Source organism: Crinia signifera, chromosome 9, assembly GCF_055691185.1.
Source record: "Crinia signifera chromosome 9, ASM5569118v1, whole genome shotgun sequence".
In the NCBI taxonomy this organism is placed as follows: Eukaryota; Metazoa; Chordata; class Amphibia; order Anura; family Myobatrachidae; genus Crinia; species Crinia signifera.
This window is the reverse complement of record NC_139225.1, coordinates 77,902,280-77,925,132: the sequence shown is the minus strand read 5'-3', so window position 1 is coordinate 77,925,132 and position 22,853 is coordinate 77,902,280. Positions and strand designations below refer to the sequence as shown.

The following is a 22,853-nucleotide window of genomic DNA, read 5'->3' as shown; positions in this document are numbered from 1 at the left end:
AACAGTGGTTATAGAAATTCACCCTAATAGATTATATTTTATGCATTAGAAATCTCTAATGATTCTTGGTACAATCTGTGCTACTCACAGTCTCACAGTTAAGACATCTGGTTTCATTGGTTAGGGTTCCCTGGAAGATCTAGTGAACCCAAGTGAGGTCAGGTTTATCTGGTTCTGGCAGTTCTAAGCTCCCATTCTGCAGCTTGCCATTCTGGTTCTCCTGTTTCTTCTCTTCCTGTAGTAGGTCGGCAATAGTGTTGAGCAGGTAATTTAGGAACTCATGGGCATCCTGTTGCATGTAGTTATCAAACAGTTCTGCATGAGCCAAAGAAACAAAACAAAGCTTTACAGTGCAATTGTATGGAATGTGCTGATTCAAATTCCTAGTATGAGTCATTGTTCACTGTAGGTGCAGGGCGCGGATCATTTAGGAGGACAGATTTGGATTTGAGGCCAAATTGTTAGATGTGATGTATTGCTATAGTTATTTGTGTGTTTATTAATGAAACTGCCCATTCAAAACCTTTTAAATTACATTACAGTGTTTTTTGTTTATTCCCTATAAACATCATTAGTTACTCATTTCCATGTTCTTTATTCGATCCTCTTTCCCATATCAGTTACTCACAAATCACTGCGATGCAGGACATAAAGCATATGATTCCCAAGCAGAATTACATACATTTCTCCACAAGAGGGTGCTGTTTATGAAGTATATGAAACCACTCTATTAAAATGCTAATAAATGCTGCTGATCACTGCATGACCAGGATGAGCTGTAACCGGAACTATGAATAAGTCAGGAAGAGAGTTGGATGTGAAAAGCAGCCACCATAACTATTCACATGCATAAAAGGAGCATCATCGGCTTTTCTATGGTGACGAAAAGAGCTGCTCGATGTTTGACACACACACACACACACAGTAAAAACAAGTTAGTGCGCAAGAGTCCACCTCACAATATTCCTTTATGGAACTACATGTCCCAGATTCTGTCATAAAAGGAAGCTGTGCTTTACACACTGTAAATTTTGCAATTGTTTCCTCTGTACCTCGGTTCATAAAGCCATCATCTTCCTTCCTACATCCGCAGCTCACTACGGTCCTATCTCTGCAAATAAAACATTTTCCTCTTCTCTGTGTCTTTTTTCTCAATTGAGATGTAGGGTGAAATTTACTAAGATGTGAAATACACTTCACAGGTCATGTTGCTATGGGCAACCAATCAGAAGCTACTTCTTATTAATTTACCACCCTCTAGAATATAGTAGACAGGATGTGATTGGTTTCCCATAGCCACATGACCTGTGAAGTGTATTTCACATCTTAGTAAATTTCACCCGTAATTTCTTATGTGTGGTATGATAAGGCCACTTTTTGGACTCAGAATTTATTATGCTATTTACAATATACTTGCGAGTATGGGTAACTGAAATGTATCAGATTTGAGCTGGACTTTTTTTGACAGTCTGATGTTATGTATATGTACTGTACGTTCTTTATAACTCAATAACATTTATTTGGAGGGAAAAAAAACATGTTGGACAAGCTCCATAAATATTCTCATCTATGCTAAAGGGTATGGTATAACATGTCTACATTCTAAATAACATAATGTTGATATTGTAAAGGTTAACAATAATGATATTTTAGCCTAAAGCTGGCCATACACACCTAAAGATTTATTGTCCAATCTGGCTCGTTGGAGCGAAGATCTGGTAACATTTGAGAGGAAATAACACAACCATTTGCACTGAAATGCTGCAAAAGGGATTTAACGGATTTATCTGAATGACCATTTCTGTCTGTTTTCCAGAGTTTGCTAGCAAAATTCAATTGTCGTCATTTGCACCCAGATATAACCAGACTTTTGTTCCAGACTGCCAGATTGGACAATAAATCTTTGGGTGTATGGTCAGTCTAAAGCTGGGTTAACACTGGTAGATAGATCTGCAGATCAAATTGATCTGCAGATCTATCTAAAGATGGATCGGGCATCGTGTTCTCCATACACGCTGCCCAATCCATCTGGGCTGACATCACAAATGGGTGGGCGTGTTTGCATGCGTTCGCCCACTGAGCTGCCAATCACTGGCGGCTCACGGCAAGGTTGTATGGGTGGTCGGTGGATCATACACACTGCCGAAGGTGCATCGATGTATTGGCCATTCAATCGAACAGATGATATATCGGCCAGTGTGTACGCACCTTTACTGTAGGCTAACAGTAAATATAACCTTATTTGATGGTAGGTCAATGTCAACTTTGGCAATGCAAACATTTTGAAGTTAACATCCTGACGTCATACCCTGTTAAATAAGTGCTGTAGAAACACTACAACAGATGCAAGTTGGCAAAGCAGCTAAATGCTTCTGGGTTGGAGTGAGAGCGTTTTATTAATACATAATATTTTTATGTACAGTATAGCCATGCAGTTTCTTTTAATCCTTTGCGTGCCAATAGGTGGAAGAAATTACCAAGCAAACATTTTTATTCATCATAATGACCTGTAATGTTTACCTTTGTATTAAAAAATCTAATTGTTTTTTACACAACATTTTTTTATTTGAAATGTGAGCGACGCTGGCATTTTTAGCATATATTTTTCACATCTCTCAAAGGGTTACATTCCCCAGTATGGCAATCATATGAAGATCAGAGGGTACAATTCTAACATTGTACTTCACTGAAGTTTTTAAAATGTTACTTTAAGTGGGTTTCCAAACCTCCGGCTCAATTCGGTACAACTCAGTATGACATTTGAATACCTGCCTTCAGTTCACCTTTACTGCACACATGAGAAACCTCCATTAATGTGGCAAGGCATTATTTACTTACCATTTTCTTTCCTCAATCTGGAGATGAACTTTTTGGGAGGTATAACCCCCACTTTCTTCTTTTGCGTGGCAATGCTGTTAAACAAGTCCGCCAGGCATGTGAGCAAGCTTTCCTTCTTCCATGGCTGGACCTTGTATGCCAGAACTTTTTCCCGAAACGGGCGACAAAAATAAAGTGCTTGTAGAACAGAATTGCAGTAGCAGGTGTTGCCAAACTGGGAAAGACAAGACAGAAAAACTAATTTACAAATTAAATACTATAGAAACCAAATAAAAAAGTAGATTAAAAAAAAGTTTCCAAAAATCAAGTGGGGGTGGCCACACTATCTATATAGATATATATTGACCGTAATATATAATATATATAATAAAATATATATATTTACTGTATTTAAGGGTTACACATATGTATATAATAGAGGCGGTTATCACTATGTACGCAGCTAGAATATATTCTGGAGATCTATGGCAAACAGCAGCACATATAAGCTTAGATACGCATTTTTTTGTGGGTGTCCTTGGACTACAGAAAAAAACAAAAAAGGAAATATTCTGTACAAGATACAATACAAGAACTAAACTGAATGTAAAAATAGGAATATATTCAGCATTTTTTTTTTAAATAAAAAAAGGTTTAAAAACTCATAAGTGCGCATGAGCATTAATGCAGCGTCACTGCTCTGCTACATAAGGGAATCGTGACTAGCAAAACGTATTAGGAACCTAAAATAACCTGAAATGCTTATTCAAAAGCCCTAATTCACTGCTAAAAATAAGTAGGACGCAGGATAATGCATCAGGAATGTATTAATATGTAATAAATGACCATAATAAGGGTTGAGAACTGTAGAATATTTCTCGTAATAAATCTCAACAATGTATTCTGAATCAGTCATTGGGGAATACGCATAGCATGGCAACAGTAATATGCATGGAGCAGAAATGAGATATTGAGGTTATTTTTAGTGTTTTCTATTTATAGTGAGTTGTGCACATTTAAAAGAGTCTTTAGAACAAAATTCAGTTATAGCTCCAAATTTTCTATAGCAGGATATGTTCCATTACCGTCAGCAACAAAACAGAGCCAATATTAGGCTAAAATAGTAAAAAAATGCCAGCAAAAACATAAGGGGGAGGGGTGTCTTCTATAGGACAGGATATAACCAGAAAAGCCCCCCATATGTTATGCAACTCTGCTATATCTTGCATATTTGTAGTGTCCGGACCCCTTTTTGGGCCCTGAACCCCCAGGGGGTGCTAGGGGTGCCTCACCCACACAGTATTTTTTCCAGATTGTAAGCCATATGTGTACAAAGGGCCTTATTCTGGTTTACTCTTAAAGACAAATGGCACTTGTTTACTAGCACGGCGCCCCCCATTTTAATCTTATGCCATCGCATCGATCACATCGCAGACTTAACTGTACAGCCACCCTGATGGGTGATTAATATGTTAAATGCCATTGTTAATGCCACCCCCACTATAAACGCCAACCCGAAGCGTGGCGAGCACAGCGAGCCCACGAGGGGCGGCCGTGCGCGTCCTCCGACCTTTTCATACCCCCCACTATCCACTAAAAGAAAGAGGTAGAGGGAAGTCTGCACTAGGTGGGGTTAAATAATTCAAGTGGGATGAAGGTGTAGATAGTGGATTAAAGATATAACTGACTGAATTAAAGAATAATTTCTAAAGTTATCATTACACACAGGCTTATGACAACAGCCTTAGTCTGATTATTGTAATGGTCAGTGGTGCACCCCCGAGTTTGGTATAAGTTTAACAAGGAAAACAAAAGGGGAAAGAAACTCGGGTGGGGTGCACTCTTAATATCTTAATCACAAAAGTTGTTCAATAAAGATATTTTTTAATTTCTGTTTTTTTTAGTGTGATTTTTAATATATTTGCTGAGTGTTTTAGATTAGTAACCAAAGTTACTGATTTATTTTACAATTAGTCTATTCTGGCGATTTATTAACTCATTGCAGGATTAGATCAGATTGGTGTGCGTAAATGCCCATTTAACTATAAATATAAAAATATGAGAGCTGCTGACCGTCATATATCCTTAATGCCTTTAACCAAGAGGCAGTGTCAATGTGGTCTCAATTATATGTATATAAATATATATGCAAATAATATTATGATAATAATTTTTTGGTATATGTCATTATTTTTCTACCTTTGAAATTTTGAGTTACGCTGACCAATGATTATAATCCTTATCTCAAAATTAATTGAGACCACATTGACACTGCCTCTTGGTTAAAGGCATTAAGGATATATGACGGTCAGCAGCTCTCATATTTTTATATTTATAGTTAAATGGGCATTTACGCACACCAATCTGATCTAATCCTGCAATGAGTTAATAAATCGCCAGAATAGACTAATTGTAAAATAAATCAGTAACTTTGGTTACTAATCTAAAACACTCAGCAAATATATTAAAAATCACACTAAAAAAAACAGAAATTAAAAAATATCTTTATTGAACAACTTTTGTGATTAAGATATTAAGAGTGCACCCCACCCGAGTTTCTTTCCCCTTTTGTTTCCCCCACTATCCACGTCAGCGCAGAGTTGATATTCTATAGTGTGGCGAGCGCAGCGAGCCACCGAGCCTGAAGCGTGGTGAGCCCCGCGAGGGGCCGAGGATTACTTCACATGTATTCCGCGTGCGCTCGCCACGGGCTCGCCACACTAAAATCAACTCCACGCCGTCGTGGACAGTAGGGGTATGAAAAGGCCGGAGGACGTGTACCGCTGCGCTCGCCACACTTCGGGTTGGTGTTGATTGTGGTGGTGGTGTTAACAATGGGGGTGCATTTAACATAGTAATCACCCATCAGGGTGACTGTACAATTAAAAATCGGGTGTGATCGCATCGCATGCCATTGTAATGGCATGCAATGCGACGCAATATTAAAATTGTACAGTGTGGCTCTTAAAACCCGAAAATCGGGTCCCATCGCATCCCTTAAGTAGTGGTATGTGATGGCATACGATTGGCGCCGTGCTGGGAAACAAGTACCAGACAAATTCCTTCCCAAATGGACAAAACCATGTGCACTGCAGGAGGGGCAGAGAGATTTCGATTTGGGCGAGTTATTTTGTTTCTGTGCAGGGTTTGAAGAAAAACCCCACCCAAATCTAAATCTCTCGGCACATGTTACATCTGCCCCACCTGCAGTGCACCTGGTTTTGTCAATTTGAGAAGGATTTTGCCTCTAAGAGTGTATCAGAATAAGGGCCAAAGTTTGGTAAACATTGGTCCAGTCATTCCAAAGTTATGCTGGATATGTTGCTTCCCTGACCCACTTTGTGTATTGGCAGGGCCCCCTTTTGGGCCCCCTTGGCAGGGTCCTAGTGGTGTCTTAGCCCCACAGAATTTTTTCCCAGATTATAAATCAGGTGTGTATAAAGTTTGGTGTAAATCTCTCCAAGTAGATTATAATATGTTCCAGTTATGCTGGAACATATTATATTATAATTTACTGAAAAATGCTATTTATAGATACGGATGGTGGTGGCAGCAGCAGCAGGAATATTGACCCACAGATCACTTTTATATTACTAGCCTAGAAGAGATCGCTTGACATTCAAATACAGCTGGAGCCAGCCTCCCTCTTGCTGGCGAATCGCCATGGCGGAGGTTCTGGCGCTCCGATATTCTTCTCGCGCTGGCACCCAACAAGGGGCGTGGGTGCACGCCATGCAATACAATCCACCACCACTGGGTGGCTAATGCTCCATCAAGCTAGAGTTGGAGTGATATACCGTAATGTGCCAATGGAATCCCGCCATTCGCCGTACGGAGTGCGCTTACAGTATGAGACGCTCGTGCGCGATGAGACGCTCGTAGGAAATGAGACGCTCGTGCCAATGAGTCGCTCGTAAACATCGGAGCAAGCAAAAGGGCTGTGTAGTGTCATGATCCTATACAAACATTTACCTTCACATTCACATAGCCGATGCTGAATATTTTGAACTGTTGGTACTGTGCATAATGTGTATGCAGCTGAAGTCAACCGCCTCCTCCCTTTCCAGGGGTGGAGGGGGTCGACTTGACCTGAAATACAGTACAGTACATTACAGCGCTAATTCATTAAAGGACTGTATCAGACGCTGCCGCAGATCACTTTTATATTACTAGCCTAGAACAGATCTTTAAGGATTTACGCCTGACATTCAAATACTAAAAAGAACTAAAAATTCTCAGGGGAAGATACTAGACATGTTGAAACCAAAGTCTTCAATCATTACCTGGAAAGTTAATAGTGTAGTGTGATAACTGACTGAGCTGTTACTGTATTACAGAGCTCCTGCTGAAAAGACAACTTTATATACAGTCCAGGGAGATTAGAGTCTTCCTCGAAGCCTCAATGCGTAATTATCTGCTGTGAGTCACCATTTATGTAAGCATCAGAGGAGTTATAGGACACTTCCATCTTTGCACAATTTAAGAAACAACTGGTTATAACAGGAAGCCTTACACAGAAAGTTGAAGCCAAGGGTATTAAATGGGTTTCGCCAAGCAGTCACTGACCACAAAATGTCCCCATAACTCACTTGACAGCTACTAGTTGGATAGCCTAGGAACTACAGATGTGGCCTCATTGCAGTCCTGCCAAACAGCTCCTGCCGGTGTGTCCAGTCCAGTGAGAATCTTCTAGCATTAGGTTTATTGTTTTGTGAAAAATGCATCTTATGCTGGGTACACACTGGGCAATATATTGGGGCCACACCAGCAGGTATGTACAATGGATATATCTGTGAATGACTGTGGTCACATACATATTGTGTCAGCATTACATTTGCTGCGGGGGCTGTGCTGATTAGCTTGATGTGCCAGACATGTATATCTGGGTGCAAAGGGGTCTCTGAATTTGTATGGGAAACGCTACAATGTAGGAGCCGCAGCTATTTTCAAGCTGCTCTGCTCAGTATACAAACTCAGTCACAAACACACACACACACACACACTATTAGTCCACAAATGCCGGGTCGCACACAGGATTAGGGCACGGGTCTATCCCTGCATTTGCGCTAATTTCGGCTCACAGCGACCCAGCTTATTGCGTGTCGCTGACATCATCCAGAGGGTGGGAGGAGCGACGGAGAGTCAGGACTGCAGGGAAGGAGGCAGCACTAAGGTAACGCTAGGGATGGCCTTTGCCATCGATGGAATGGATGACCATTGATGTTTTTGCCTATTGATGGTCATCCATTTTCTCAGGCTGAGTGGCCTGTGTGCCAATCAAAACACGGGGGCCAGTCTTCACAGGTGTCAGGGACGGAGCTACGCTCTGTGTTCTGGCCCCTTACGAGAAAAATTAACTATTCGTTTACGATTAACATCGATGGTGGGAAACCATCTGGTTCTCCTACATCGATGGCAAAACTATTCTACATTGACCATAAACCATCAATGATTTCGAAATATCGATGGTCAGTGCCCATCCCTAGGTATCGCTGCTGCCTTCTCCATAAAAGTGAATGGGACCTGGTTACCCATTCACACTGCCCAGCAATCTGGTTCTTACCTGGATAAAAGCCTTCTTTTTACTCAGGTCTTTTCCAAAGGCCCTTTCACACCGCACAGTGACCGGGGTCGGACCCGGGTTATTTGTGCGGTGTGAAAGGTGTATAAGATGCAGTGTCAGCAAAAAGATGCCCAACGCTAACAGAATTTCATGGGACCTGGTGGCACATTCACATCAGGCCTCTCATGGTACACTATGTGGCTTATTGAGGATGTATGCGGAAATATCTAATCTAATATGTGGCCAATGTCTTTTGCCTTCTCTTCTTCAGCTCTGGGACAGCTACTTTAGGAAAATAACAGGTGTGCCATTATAGTACTACTAGACAAAGGGAAAGGAGAGGGGGAGGAAGGATGTATGGATCTTCTATAAATCACCTAGTAGAAGAGAACACATGATTGATGGCTTATTACCCGGTGGTAACTGTACAATAAAGCTACAAACATCAACATCGAAATAAAGAACAGTGAAATAAGAAAAGGGTTTTAGTAAAAACTTACATTGACCAAACCAAAATAATGTTCATTTACAGGAAATTGTTCTGGGCCAATCTCTTTTTCCAATGTTGAGGCATTGGTGCCCTATGGAAAACAACAAAAAATACATTTATATTAGGCAAAACACATAAACCATTGTAATAGTGCAAAATACAAGGTTTTTAAAAAAAAAATCTGTACAACAGAACACACAATGTATTTGTACAGTGGCTCCAAGCTCTTAAGGCACACACACACACACACACACACACACACACACACACACACACACGCGGCGCCCGAGCAGAAAGCAGCTCAGTTTACTCATTTGAGCTGCTTTAAGCTCGAAAGCCGCCCGGTGTGTACGGGGCAGCAATGAGTGGTAAGTGCTGATATGGGCTGGCCTGGCCGCTCTCTGCTGGTATTACTATTAGATGAGCGATGGAGTGGACGGCTTTTTATAGCATCCTGTTATGGAAAGTCGTCCACCCCAGGGAAAATCGCTAAAATGGGCAAAATCGCTCAGTGTGTATGCACAGAGAAATTTTCAGCCCAGCGATTTTTTTCCACGATCATCTTTATCCATACACGCTGGGCAAATCTCCCAGCTTGTATGGACCTTACCCATTCCCATCTCATCATATTCTACATGGTCTCCATTACCTTGGCACCACAGAAATGTACCGCTGCCTCACTTCTCATATTTTTAGACTAATCTGCCACCGTTAATCATTAACTTCTTCAAACTCTCCATTCAGTCAGTCTTTGCAAGTCACTTCTTACTGCACTAAGCATTCTTTTTTTGTCTCTCTGATGCCATCACATCCCCACCCCATCCTCTACCAGTCTGTCCAGATCAAGCTGATCACCCTCGCATATAAAGTCCTTAATTAATCCTCCCTCTCTACATCTATCTCTAACTTGATTTCTGTGTCTTTCATACATCATACCTTTTGTTCCTCACTGACCACTGCCTTACATCCAATACGGGTTCCTCCTCGCACACCCACCTCCAAAACTTTTGCCACTTTATACCAGTCACCTAAAATATACTTCCTCATCAGCTTCAAACAAATCACTGTTTCCCCCATAGCACGCACTCTCTCGCTGTGCCGCCCCTTAGCACGCACTCTCTCGCTGTGCCTCCCCTTAGCACGCACTCTCTCGCTGTGCCTCCCCTTAGCACGCACTCTCTCGCTGTGCCTCCCCATAGTTTGCACTCTCTTGCTGTGGCTCCTCTTAGTATGCACTCTCTCGCTGTGGCTCCCCTTAGTATGCACTCTCTCACTGTGGCTCCTCCTAGTATGCACTCTCTCGCTCTGGCTCCCCTTAGCATGTACTCTCTCTGTGTGCCTCCCCATAGTATGCAACCTCTCACTGTGGCTTCCCTTAGCATGCACTCTCTCGCTGTGGCTCCCCTTAGCATGTACTCTCTCGCTATGGCTCCCCATAGTATGCACTCTCTCACTGTGGCTCCCCTTAGTATGCACTCTCTCGCTGTGGCTCCCCTTAGTATGCACTCTCTCGCTGTGCCCCCCCATAGTATGCACTCTCTCGCTGTGGCTCCCCTTAGCACGCACTCTCTCGCTGTGCCTCCCCTTAGCGCGCACTCTCTCACTGTGCCTCCCCTTAGCGCGCACTCTCTCGCTGTGCCTCCCCTTAGCGCGCACTCTCTCGCTGTGCCTCCCCTTAGCACGCACTCTCTCGCTGTGCCTCCCCTTAGCACGCACTCTCTCACTGTGCCTCCCCTTAGCACGCACTCTCTCGCTGTGCCTCCCCTTAGCACGCACTCTCTCGCTGTGCCTCCCCTTAGCACGCACTCTCTCGCTGTGCCTCCCCTTAGCACGCACTCTCTCGCTGTGCCTCCCCTTAGCACGCACTCTCTCGCTGTGCCTCCCCTTAGCACGCACTCTCTCGCTGTGCCTCCCCACAGTATGCACTCTCTCGCTGTGCCTCCCCATAGTTTGCACTCTCTTGCTGTGGCTCCTCTTAGTATGCACTCTCTCGCTGTGGCTCCCCTTAGTATGCACTCTCTCGCTGTGGCTCCCCTTAGTATGCACTCTCTCACTGTGGCTCCTCCTAGTATGCACTCTCTCGCTCTGGCTCCCCTTAGCATGTACTCTCTCTGTGTGCCTCCCCATAGTATGCAACCTCTCACTGTGGCTTCCCTTAGCATGTACTCTCTCGCTATGGCTCCCCATAGTATGCACTCTCTCCCTGTGGCTCCCCTTAGTATGCACTCTCTCGCTGTGGCTCCCCTTAGTATGCACTCTCTCGCTGTGCCCCCCCATAGTATGCACTCTCTCGCTGTGGCTCCCCATAGTATGCACTCTCTCGCTGTGGCTCCCCATAGTATGCACTCTCTCGCTGTGCCCCCCCTTAGTATGCACTCTCTCGCTGTGCCCCCCCTTAGTATGCACTCTCTCGCTGTGCCCCCCCTTAGTATGCACACTCTCGCTGTGGCTCCCCTTAGTATGCACTCTCTCGCTGTGGCTCCCCATAGTATGCACTCTCTCGCTGTGGCTCCCCATAGTATGCACTCTCTCGCTGTGGCTCCCCATAGTATGCACTCTCTCGCTGTGCCCCCCCATAGTATGCACTCTCTCACTGTGCCCCCCCATAGTATGCACTCGCTCGCTGTGGCTCCCCTTAGCATATACGCTCTTATGGACAGGCCCCATTCTGTGCAAACTCATCCTGCCTAACCAATCAATTTATTACTGTATGATGTCATATGTTAATGTGTTTGTGTATAGAGCTGCTTGAAATATTGCCATACAAATAAAAGATAACGGTCTGCAGATCCAGAAGGTCATTTACCATGTAAATGGGCAACCTACAGTGTTACATTCCAGCAGCCCACAAAATGAGGCTTTGATGGATGATGTTGAAGATGATGAAAGTGTCAAAGTACTGGTCAAGATTTCTACACCTGAACAGTCCAAGCAGTGGAGAGGTATTTTATCTACCCCTTTCCCTGAATCCACATACATTGCAGGACAGAGATCAAACATCACATTACTGTGACAAACAGTTCTCCATCTTCTCTGGCTTTATGGTAGTACAGTATTTCATAGTAGTTCGTACAGACAGCACTAAGCTGGGCACAACAAGCTCTACTAACATTCGTTTCTAAGTATCCAGACCATAGATTGGCGGCTATTGTGAGCTGCCCCATTTCTCCTTACAAATGTCACTAGTAGTTAAAAAAATAATTTAAAGATTGAAAGTTTGCACAACTATGTTCAAATGTTAAATTTATACCAAATTCCTGCATTTCACATTTGAAAAACATTGGGCCTATTAACCCCTAATGCAGCCCACACACGCACCGATTCCAGCGTGCGTTGTGGGCTTACCTAGCACACACAGCATCGCATCGTATGCCTTGTGCATACGATGTGCATGCGATGCGATGCTGTGCTGTGCTAGAAAAAGCAGGTACAAAAAGTATGTGCAGCACATACTTTTTGTACTGTGCGATGAGGTGCCGCGGGAGCGCGCACCCCATCGTACAGCATCGCACCGCCGGCATCGGCACGTGTGTGGGCTGCATTACCGACGCAGCCTGTTTTTGCCTTCCTGACAGAGGCCTTTTTTTCCAAATCTGACATGTATCACTTAAGTGGGGATAACTTTTTTTTGCTTTTACTTATCCCAGTGATTTTGAGACTGTTTTCTCGTGACACATTGTACTTTAAGTTAGTGGTAAATTTTGGTCGATACAATCTTTTTTTTTTGTGAAAAATACCAAAATGTCGTAAAAAAATGGAACATTTTGCAATTTGCAAAATGTTAAATTTTCTGCTTGTGAGACAAATAATCTTACCACTCAAAATAGTTCATAACTAACAAAGATCATATGTCTACTTTATGTTTTAATCATTATTTAAAACTCCTTTTATTTTTTTTGGACACTAGGGGGCAGCAGAGTCAAAATTATACACCTAACACAGTAAACGCTGCTTTTGGCTGTTCACGTTTGAACAGCCAATCGCAGCGATCGCTGAGAGGGGGGGGGCATCGGTGCCCCCCCTGGGCAATGAGGGAAGATGTCTGCTGTCAGGGACAGCAGACATCGTCCCTCTGTCACCGCGTCTATAGACGCGGTGACAGTTAGAACTCATGATGTACATTTATGCCATGTGTCGGGAAGTACATCCCGACCATGACGTAAATGTACGTCAAATGTCGGGAAGGGGTTAAAGACTAGCAAGGCAAAATCAAAAGCACTACAGTACGTTCATGTATTCTTCCCATCTAATTTCAGTGTTCACATCCGGCAGCATAGTTGCTGCACAGTAGGCCTGATTCACTTGCAGTTGGAGCTGCTAACACTACCACAGCCTAGGAAGTAGTGATACCACTGTATTGGTAATGCAGCAGGTGGTGTGTAATAGTAGTTGCATCCTGCTGTAGTAGCAATATATCAGGCGATTATCGAAGTTCTAGGTAGGCAGCCCTATACTCACGCAGCATGGCCACAAAATTTAAGACACAGGCAACATTGCAGCTGCTACTGGACTGCAGACGCACATGGCTGCAATTTTGCTGCTACTTCTACTATAATGACCCATATCCTCTCGGTGACCACTGTTGCAAGATATTACAACACATGCTCAGTGTAACTTAAAATGCAAATAACTGCACAACTGCAGGGGAAAAAATCAGGTTTGCATACATCTCTGAAACAGGCCTCCTTAAAACTGCTAGCGTCCATAGGATTCTACTTAGACACTTCTATGTGTCTCCAGCAGGGTGTGATCATTCTGGGGTTTCTTTTCCCTGAGAATAATACACCTTTGGATACATGCAGTAGTCATCATTGGTGCACTGAGAAGTGATTGCTCAGTATTTCACAAGCGATATGGTCAGTGGCTATATCCAATAGTACAGGGATAGCCAACTCCAGTCCTCGAAAGCTACCAACAGTTAACATTTTCCATGTCTCCTCACAGAATCACAAGTGAAGTAATTAGCTCCACCTGTGGATCTTTTAAAATGTGTCAGTCAGTAATGAGTGCACCTGTGTACCTGCGAGATGAGCTGGAAAACGTGAACTGTTGGTAGCTCTCGAGGACTGGAGTCGGCTACCCCTGCAATAGTATAACAGAGGTTGTCGGCGACTTCACACTGCTATATATTTGGCTAGTAATAATAATAAAGTTAGTCATATACAATGTCTGGAGAACCATTTACCATATGTTACAGGGATGCCACAGTAAAGACAAATAGCAACTACTTGGTAACTATTAAATGATGCCCAATACAACATTATTCCCTTGTTGAAGGAAAGTGTTTCCCTGGGAAATAACAATAGCTGTAGAGAATTAAGGTACTTGTGAGTTATCCGGGCTGCCGATTTTGTCCTTAAGTTTGGTTAACTTAAGGACACCCGACCGACGCGATGCCCGCGATTTAGCTCCAAATCGGGGGCATCGCGTCGGTCGTGGCCGTTATAAGGGGCCGCAACGCGATGCCCACGATTTCCCATAGACAGTAATGTTAAAAGACACGATGGACCCGATTTCCCATAGACAGTAATGTTAAAAGACGCGATGGACCCGATTTCCCATAGACAGTAATGTTAAGACGCGATGGACCCGATTTCCCATAGACAGCAATGTTAAAATAAAATGACAATGTGAAATTGGCCAATATGTTTTTAAAAAAAATGTTTCATGGCCCCCCACCACCGTTAACGCCACCCCGCTATTGACGCCAACCCGAAGCGTGGCGAGCGGCGGCGGTACGCGTCCTCCGACCTTTTCATGCCCTACTATACACTAGGGCGTGGAGTGAGAATAGAATAGTGTGGCGAGCGCAGCGAGCCGCCGAGCCCGAAGCGTGGCGAGCGCAGCGAGCCCCGCGAGGGGACGCGGACACCTGTGAAGCCCGCAAGGGCACGCGGATACCTGTGAAGGTGTCCGCGTCCGCTCGCCACGCTTCGGTGGCTCGCTGCGCTCGCCACACTATTCTATTCTCACTCCACGCCCTAGTGGATAGTAGGGCATGAAAAGGTCGGAGGACGCGTACCGCTGCGCTCGCCACGCTTCGGGTTGGCGTCAATAGCGGGGTGGCGTTAACGGTGGTGGGGGGCCATGAAACATTTTTTTTTAAAACATATCCAATGTGAAATGGCCATATTGGCCAATTTCACATTGTCATTTTATTTTAACATTGCTGTCTATGGTAAATCGGGTCCATCGCGTCTTTTAACATTACTGTCTATGGGAAATCGTGTCGGAAATCGGGTCCATCGTGTCTTTTAACATTACTGTCTATGGGAAATCGTGGGCATCGCGTCGCGGCTCCTTATAACGGCCACGACCGATGCGATGCCCACGATTTCGGGCGCGATGAAAAAATCGGCAGCCCGGATAACTCACAAGTACCAGAATTAAAAGCCCAAATATAAAATAGAATTGATCTGAGAATACAGAGACCTAATAAGCCTTAATAACCAGGGTATAATGAGAAATGTCATAGGTTGTTCATATAGATACAAATGAATTAGCAGTGGGTGAGATTCCCTTGCTCTTCGACTTAAAGGTGCGTACACATGTACAGATTTTCTGTCTGATCTATCTGGTGGGAACAAAAACCTGGAAATGTATGGGAGCAACTGACCATCAAAAATTTCCACCCAAATGCAGGAAAACTGGTTAAAAAAAAATATATGTTTTGATAAATTTGTTATATCAGAACGATTAAACAATTTGTCTGAATGATCACTGTCTGTTTTCAAGTGTTTGGGAACAAATTTTTGATTGTCATATGCTCCCATACATATCCAGGTTTTTGTTCCCACCAGATAGATCAGACAGAAAATCTGTACATGTGTACGCACCTAAGATTGCTATACAATCTTTGCTATCTCTGTACTTTTTACATACAATTTGCATTAGATTTGCACTATAGTCATTGCTGCCCTGTCTATCTGGGTGTCGATTTGTGATGTCATGTGAGCGCGCATCGGGATCACAAGGTAAAAAACCTGTGCGATCTGCATACGACTATATATAGTCAAAATCTCATGTCAAATCTCACCGTGTGTACACAGCATTAGAGGCAGACAAGGAGCATAGAAATTTAAACCTCAAAAATATACAGACCTTTCATATTTATTAAATAAAAAACATATATAAACTCACTGTACAAATAATAAACATAAATTATACAGAATGAAAACACTCCACACACATACTGTATATATGGTCGCCAGAAAATATTGCACTCACTTCTTACCAATGCAGTTGTAACAATGTACACAAATATGTCAGCGACTGCTCACTGTAACATAAGTAGGATCTTGTTACATTAACTCTGACCTTTGCCAGATTCCTGTTAGAATGACTAAAGGGCCCCACATACAGCACGATATTCAGGCATTTTCTGAGCGATTCTAACAAATCGCTCAGAAAATGCATGTAAATCGCTGTGTATATAGCCCACACAGCGATTTACATGCGCGCACCCGCCGTTCTGAATCTGTCATAGATTCAGAACGGACGGGCTGTTCAATTCAGAGCAGTCGCTCAGAAAGCTCCTGCTCATCTCCCGCATGTGTGGCTGCGGGCAGATGAGCAGGGCGAGCGACTGCAGACACGGCAGAACCCGCCGCCGCCACCCCTGACCCCCCTCCCCCACCAGCAGTAGCACCCATCGCCACCCCCGCCTCACCTCTCGGCGGCAGCGGGGCGGCAGAGGGGCGGCATCGGAAGGATAGGTTAAAAAAAAATATCAAATTTCAAAATGGCCGCGGCCAGCCAATCACGGCTCGCCGCGTCATTGCCCCGCCCCCTCGAGCTGGCTATATTAGCCACCTCGAGACAGGGTAGGGGCAGTCAGTCCGACGGCGGAGGAGGAGAGAAGAGCTCCCGAAGTCCTGGGAGGCGCAGCCAATGCAAAAGAGCTTAAAAGGCCGCCGCCCCCAGGTGAAGAACACAGATGAAGAGGCAGAAGCCCTGGGAGGCGGCGGCCATGCAAAAGAGCTTAGGGGGCCGCTGCCCCCAGGTGAAGACACCGCAGAAGCCCTGGGGGGGGGGGGGGGGGCAGGAGCCCCCCTGGGTGAAGACCAGATGCAGTTAATAAAATACTAAAACATCTGTGTTTGTGTTTTATTTTAATATTTCCTTTACAGGGGGGCTATAGGTACCAACTGGCCTTTAATGCCCCACATGCTGGTACCTGTGGTTCTCCCAAGTGCCAGCATGTGGGGCAGGCTTGCTGGGACCTGTAGTCCTACTGTAAAAGACAATATTACTGTTAAGCTATCAACCCTGCACCCACCACCCAGGGGTGCAGGGGATAGCCCCGGGCTGCAGCCCAGTCCTGGGGTGCCCTGGAGAGGGGGGACCCCCTTATTTGGGGGGTCCCCACCTCCCCAAAAACTCCCGGCCTGGGCTGACTAGTTAGGGTGGGTAATGCTTTGGCCACGGGACACCATCAAGCGTGTCCCCTGGCTATGGCATTACACCCCCTGCTAGTGGAGCCTGGTGCTGGTCTCTAAAATATGGGGGACCCCTATTCATTTTGTCCCCCGTATTTTGCAAACCAGGGCCAGCTCTAGAGCCTGGTGCTGGTCCCCAAGATCCGGGGGACCCCACGCACTTTGTCCTCTGGATTTTGGGAACCAGGACCACTCAAAAAGCCCGGGGCTGGTCATGCCATTTTTTTATTTTACAAAATTATTGTCTATGACAGGACGAGACGCTGGACCCCGGACTTGGTAAGTATTTTTTTTATGTCCGTTTCCACTGTACCACCAACGTTTAAAAGTTGACATATGGGGGGGGGGGGGGTCGGTTCTGGGGGAACCACTAGCCACCATGATTACATTTTTTTTTTGGGGGGGGGGGGCACTAGCCACCACCAATGATTAACTTTTTTTTTTTTGGGGGGGGGGGGCAATATTAGGGGGAGGTGAAAGAATACTTATTAAAGAAGACATTAGTTATGTGCTAGATGTGTTTAGTAATAATAATTCACTTTCTGTGACAGATTTGAAATCTCCCGTGCTGAATCTCCCAATTTGAATCTCTGACACAAATCTCTCTGTATGTGGCTCATCGTCTGAAATGAGCCACAAGAGTGAAATCTCTTGTGCTGAATCTCCCGTTATGTATCTCTGGCACACATCTCTGCGTATGTAGGGCCCTTAACTTCATTAAAAAAATAAAACGCATGTACAATTTCCAATCTATTGTACAAGAGAACAGCTAAACACTACACCAGGCCATTACGTGGGGATGCGGTCATTTGGTCTACTGCATTATGGTCGACAGTCATTAGGTCGAATCCATTAGGTCGACATGCTAAAAGGTCGACATGACTCTAGGTCGACATGGGAAAAGGTCGACATGATTCTAGTTCGAAAGGTCATTAGTTCGACAGGTCATTAGTTCGACAAGGTCATTAGTTCGACAATGTCTATGTCGACATTCACAAGGTCGACTTGGAGTTTTTCACTGTTTTTTGAGCCAACATGTGCCGACAGGCGGTATTTCATGCCCTACCATCCACTAGGGCGTGGTGGGAGAATAAAATAGTGTGCCGAGCGTAGCGAGGCACCGTGCCCGACGCATAGCGAGCGCAGCGAGCGATGCGAGGGGATGCAGTGCACTTTAAACTGTGTCCATGTCGACTGTGTTGACATTCAGGTAAAAAAACAGTGAAAAACCCCATGTCGACCTTGTGAATGTCGACATAGACAATGTCGAACTAATGACCTTGTCGAACTAATGACCTGTCGAACTAATGACCTTTCGACCTAGAATCATGTCGACCTTTTCCCATGTCGACCTAGAGTCATGTCGACCTTTTAGCATGTCGACCTAATGGATTCGACCTAATGACTTTCGACCATAATGCAATAGACCAAATGATCCCAACCCATTACGTGTATGCAGTGCCCAAGTCATACTTGCCTACGCTCCCATAATGGCCGCAAGGCTCCTGAAAATTGCATCCGCCTCCCTGTCTCACGGAAAGGTTGGCAAGTACCCCGCAATTTTACCCCGGACCTCCTGCCCGCTGTTCCACATTTCCCTGGAGAAGGGAGTTTGAAGCCGCCATTTGAGGCAGTTTGGGGAGGAAGCCGGGCTAAAATCAGTCTCCTCTCCAAGCGACACCAAAGTAGGCAAGTATCGCCCAAGTAGAATTCCATAGAGATAATAATAGATAAATCATGTTCTCGAGAGACTAGAATTCCCTGAGGAATATTTATTATAATCATTATTGTTAATGTTCTCCTTTATTCATATGGTGCCACAAGGGTTCCACAGTAGGGCGGAGTGAAAAAACTGAAATTGAGAAATTCAAAATCTAGTGTGGTAAAGTTGTGACTTGACCTGAATAAGAGACGTGCAAAAGCTTTATGATCTGAGTAAACATTTTCTGTTCTGGCAAGAGGCCTGAAGTTTCATTTTTTTTGGTGAAAATGACAAAAACTGTGAAGATGCTCCGATCTAGTTAAAATTATGTCATGATGTCTTAGAGTGGTTGAACCACTACAGTTAGCGATACTATAATTATTATCACGCTGCAAATCCCTATGCAGAAGCTGTGTGATCAAAGCACTTGCCAATAGACAGAAAGGAATACAATAATGTCAATATAGTTATAAATCCAACTGCAGAATATCCATGTGCTATAGTAATAAATATATATATGTAACAGGGAGAGAAGATAAAAGCTGTCCCTATGCTAGGAGATATGCATGCAATTTGGACACTTTTTATGGGACTGCAGTGACCAATCACATAAAAAGTGGGCAAATTGCATGCATTTAACAGCAGGTCCAATGCGATGCGCGGCCCCGTGCGCATCACTCCGAGGCCTGCAAGTCTGCAGGTGCTGCAACCCTAAGGTGATCTTTCATCTTTGGGAAGAGGGTTACAGCACCTGCAGTTCAAGGAGGTTCTGCCACACTGTTATACAGCCTTGACCTTGCACCCTGCGACTGACACCTCTTCCCAATAATGAAAGAGCACATTAAAGCCCAACACTCTAACTCTGACAACGAGGCGAAAGCTGCCGTTCGGTCCTGGTGTCGAGAACAACCACCAGCTTTCTTCTCCGACGGGTTTGCCTGACTCGTCAAGGGTTGGTGCACATGCGTAGAAAGGGATGGAGACTACGTTGAAAAGTGAATAGTGCATTACATAGAGGATAAACTGAGCTATCATGTACAACAAAAATAGTGTTCAAATGTGTTCACAAATAAAAAACTGCCATGGATGCATTACTTTTCAATCCAGCCTCGTATGTAGCCTGCAAAAGGACCACATATGCTATACTACGCGATCCTAGCGGGCGGCTCAAGAGGAAACATTGCCATGTAAGCATGCGCAAAGCAACCCAACAATACTAATCCAAATACAAAGCCAGTAGCACACGGTCGGTAGAAGGCAACTGATGCAGGCAGCCAACAACCACCTGTTTCCTGATTGCAAATATAAAGCTATTTTCTGCCCATTTCACATGGTTCCTGGAATTATTATTATCATTTATTTATATGGCGCCACAAGGGTTCCGCAGCGCCTGACAATACAAAGATGATCAAAAGAACAAAAGAAAATAGTGATTTACCGTACAAATGCAAATTAGTACAAGTACAGTACATGGTAAAAAAAAGACAGTTGTAGCAGCGAACACTGATGCAATTAGAACAGTGGCAGAGATATATTCTTAGAAAAGCACACGAGGAGAGAGGGCCCTGCTCGTTAGAGCTTAGACACTATCAACTTGGTTACATTCTAATATAACTCATTCTAATATTAATGGTGACTAGTATGCCATCTATATTATTCTAATTAAAGTCTCTGGCAGCATTTTAAGACCTCCCACAGGTACTGTAATATGCATGGTACATGTAGAAGTAATGTCTTGTTGGTTGTGACACCAAGCAGATGTACAGCAGGGAGCTCTACAGACATCACATACTAAAGCTGTTCCATGGAAGGGTTTTTCCACATTAATAAACTGATCTTGCACAGCTCTTGTAGTCAATGGAAAAGGTTCTCGTGAGTGCCTTATTATCAGAGACTTTACTCATCTAGGCCTACTGACATTGCATGACTTTACAGAAAGAGGTCTGCGGAAGCTAGATGGCGGAATCTTAGAGATAGAAATATTCTAACCATAGACAGGTATATTACTAAGATTAGTTACATTATCCTGGGATAGATATTTTAGGATACGGTCACTAGGTCTACAAGCATTGGGTCAACAAGCATTAAGGTCGACATGACTGAATGTCGACAGGGTCATTCGGTCAAGCAAAGCATTAGGTCAAAATGGGGAAGATCGACAGTCAAAAGGTTGACATGGGGTTATTCATATTTTTTTGGAGTCAACATGTGCCAAAATAGTGTGCCCGGGCCATGAGAGGGGATGCGGTGCAAAGTTTCAGTGTCCATGTCGACTGTGTCAAAATTCGGGAAAAAGAAAGGTGAAAAACCCCATGCCAAAACATGCTTTAACATAAGGCATGCGATGGACGCGATTTTTTAATTGTCGGGGAAAAGGCTAAAAATAGCCCTGAAATCCCGTCGGTCGCGTCCATCGCATACCTTAACTTAAGGTATGCGATGACCTACGACGGGTGCCGTGCTAGGAAACAAGTACCCATTAAATTAATCAGAAATACATTCTATATATTGTTAATGTGGCATATGAATATGAGCTAAAATCACCTCATAATGCAGTGCCTCCTCCACCCCGATGTCTGACCAACTTCCTAAGCTTTCTAACATCTGAACTATATAGGAGGAGGGGGAAGGTTAGCGTGTGGGGGGGACAGGCACATTTGGAAGAAGGGGGGGGGGGTGCATGTAGCCTGGCAGTGAGGGCAAAATGTGATGCACTGGAAGAGGTGGGGGTGAAGTAGGAGAGGCAGCTCCTCCAGTTCCAGTGCACACCCCCCCCTCCCCCCCCCCCAAGCCAGCTACCTGCTTCTTGGTTCAGGAGCTGACCTGTGAGCATTGCAAAGGGTGTGTGCAGCCAGGACCCAACCGAATACCTGCTGTAATGCATCGCTGATTGTACTGGAGGAGCTCTGAATCTGACAGTCTCCTTCCCTCCAACGTCCCCACGCACAGTGCTGAGTGCAGCATTACAGGGATATGCTCCTCATGTGCAGGAGGCTGGGATCCCGCTGGACCTGGTACACAATCTCAGGGTTCGCTCAGCAATTGAAGAAGTCAGCCGCAGCGCCCTCTAGTGTGGTGCCATACACAGCCTGCCGTGTCTGTATCCTGCCTCCTCCCACCTCCTTTATTAAGAGGAAGGGCTGCCGGACCTAACTCAGTGAGCGGTACTGCAGAATTAATTGAAAAAATAAGGAAAAGAAAACCCAAAAGGTTGCAGGGGATTGACTGCTGGATCCTCGGGCGCCCGCAGCCCCCATAGCAGTTTAATCTCCTGCACCCACTGTAAATACGCCACTGATTATTTCAAACCACACACAAAGGGCCACAACGTTTTTCCATATGAAACAATTTGCTGAAATGAGTCCTAAGTGACTGTGTGTAGCTGGTGTTCCTAGGGGTAAATGTAAGAAGAAGTGATAAAAGTGGAGAAATCACCCACGGCAACCCATCAGCACTGAAATAACATTTATCATTTGCATACTATAAAAGTATACAAAGCCACAGAATAGTTTCCATAGGCAACGTCTCCACTCTCATCACTGCTTCATACATTTACCCCAGTGTCCACAGGTTTATGATCTACACAAATGATGTGTACAGAAGGTATGGATAGAGGACCATCCGGCTACCTTGTTCTGCATCAGAGACACTAGGGTACGGTTACGAAGATGCGAGTTCTATTAAAGATAGGATGTTGCCAATAGCAACCAGATTCTACTTATTTATTTATCACCTTCTAGAAAATAATAGATACAATACAATTGGCAGCTACAGTATGGGAAACATCCCATCTTCAATAGAACTCCTATCTTACTAAATTTACCCCTTCTAATCAATTAACTA

At 44.4% G+C, this 22,853-nt stretch overlaps 1 pseudogene; it reads right to left on the bottom strand.

Moving 5' to 3' along the window:
* Window positions 1-22,853, bottom strand: part of LOC146035689 (ubiquitin carboxyl-terminal hydrolase 12-like) — a 118,400-nt pseudogene that overhangs the window by 13,457 nt on the left and 82,090 nt on the right.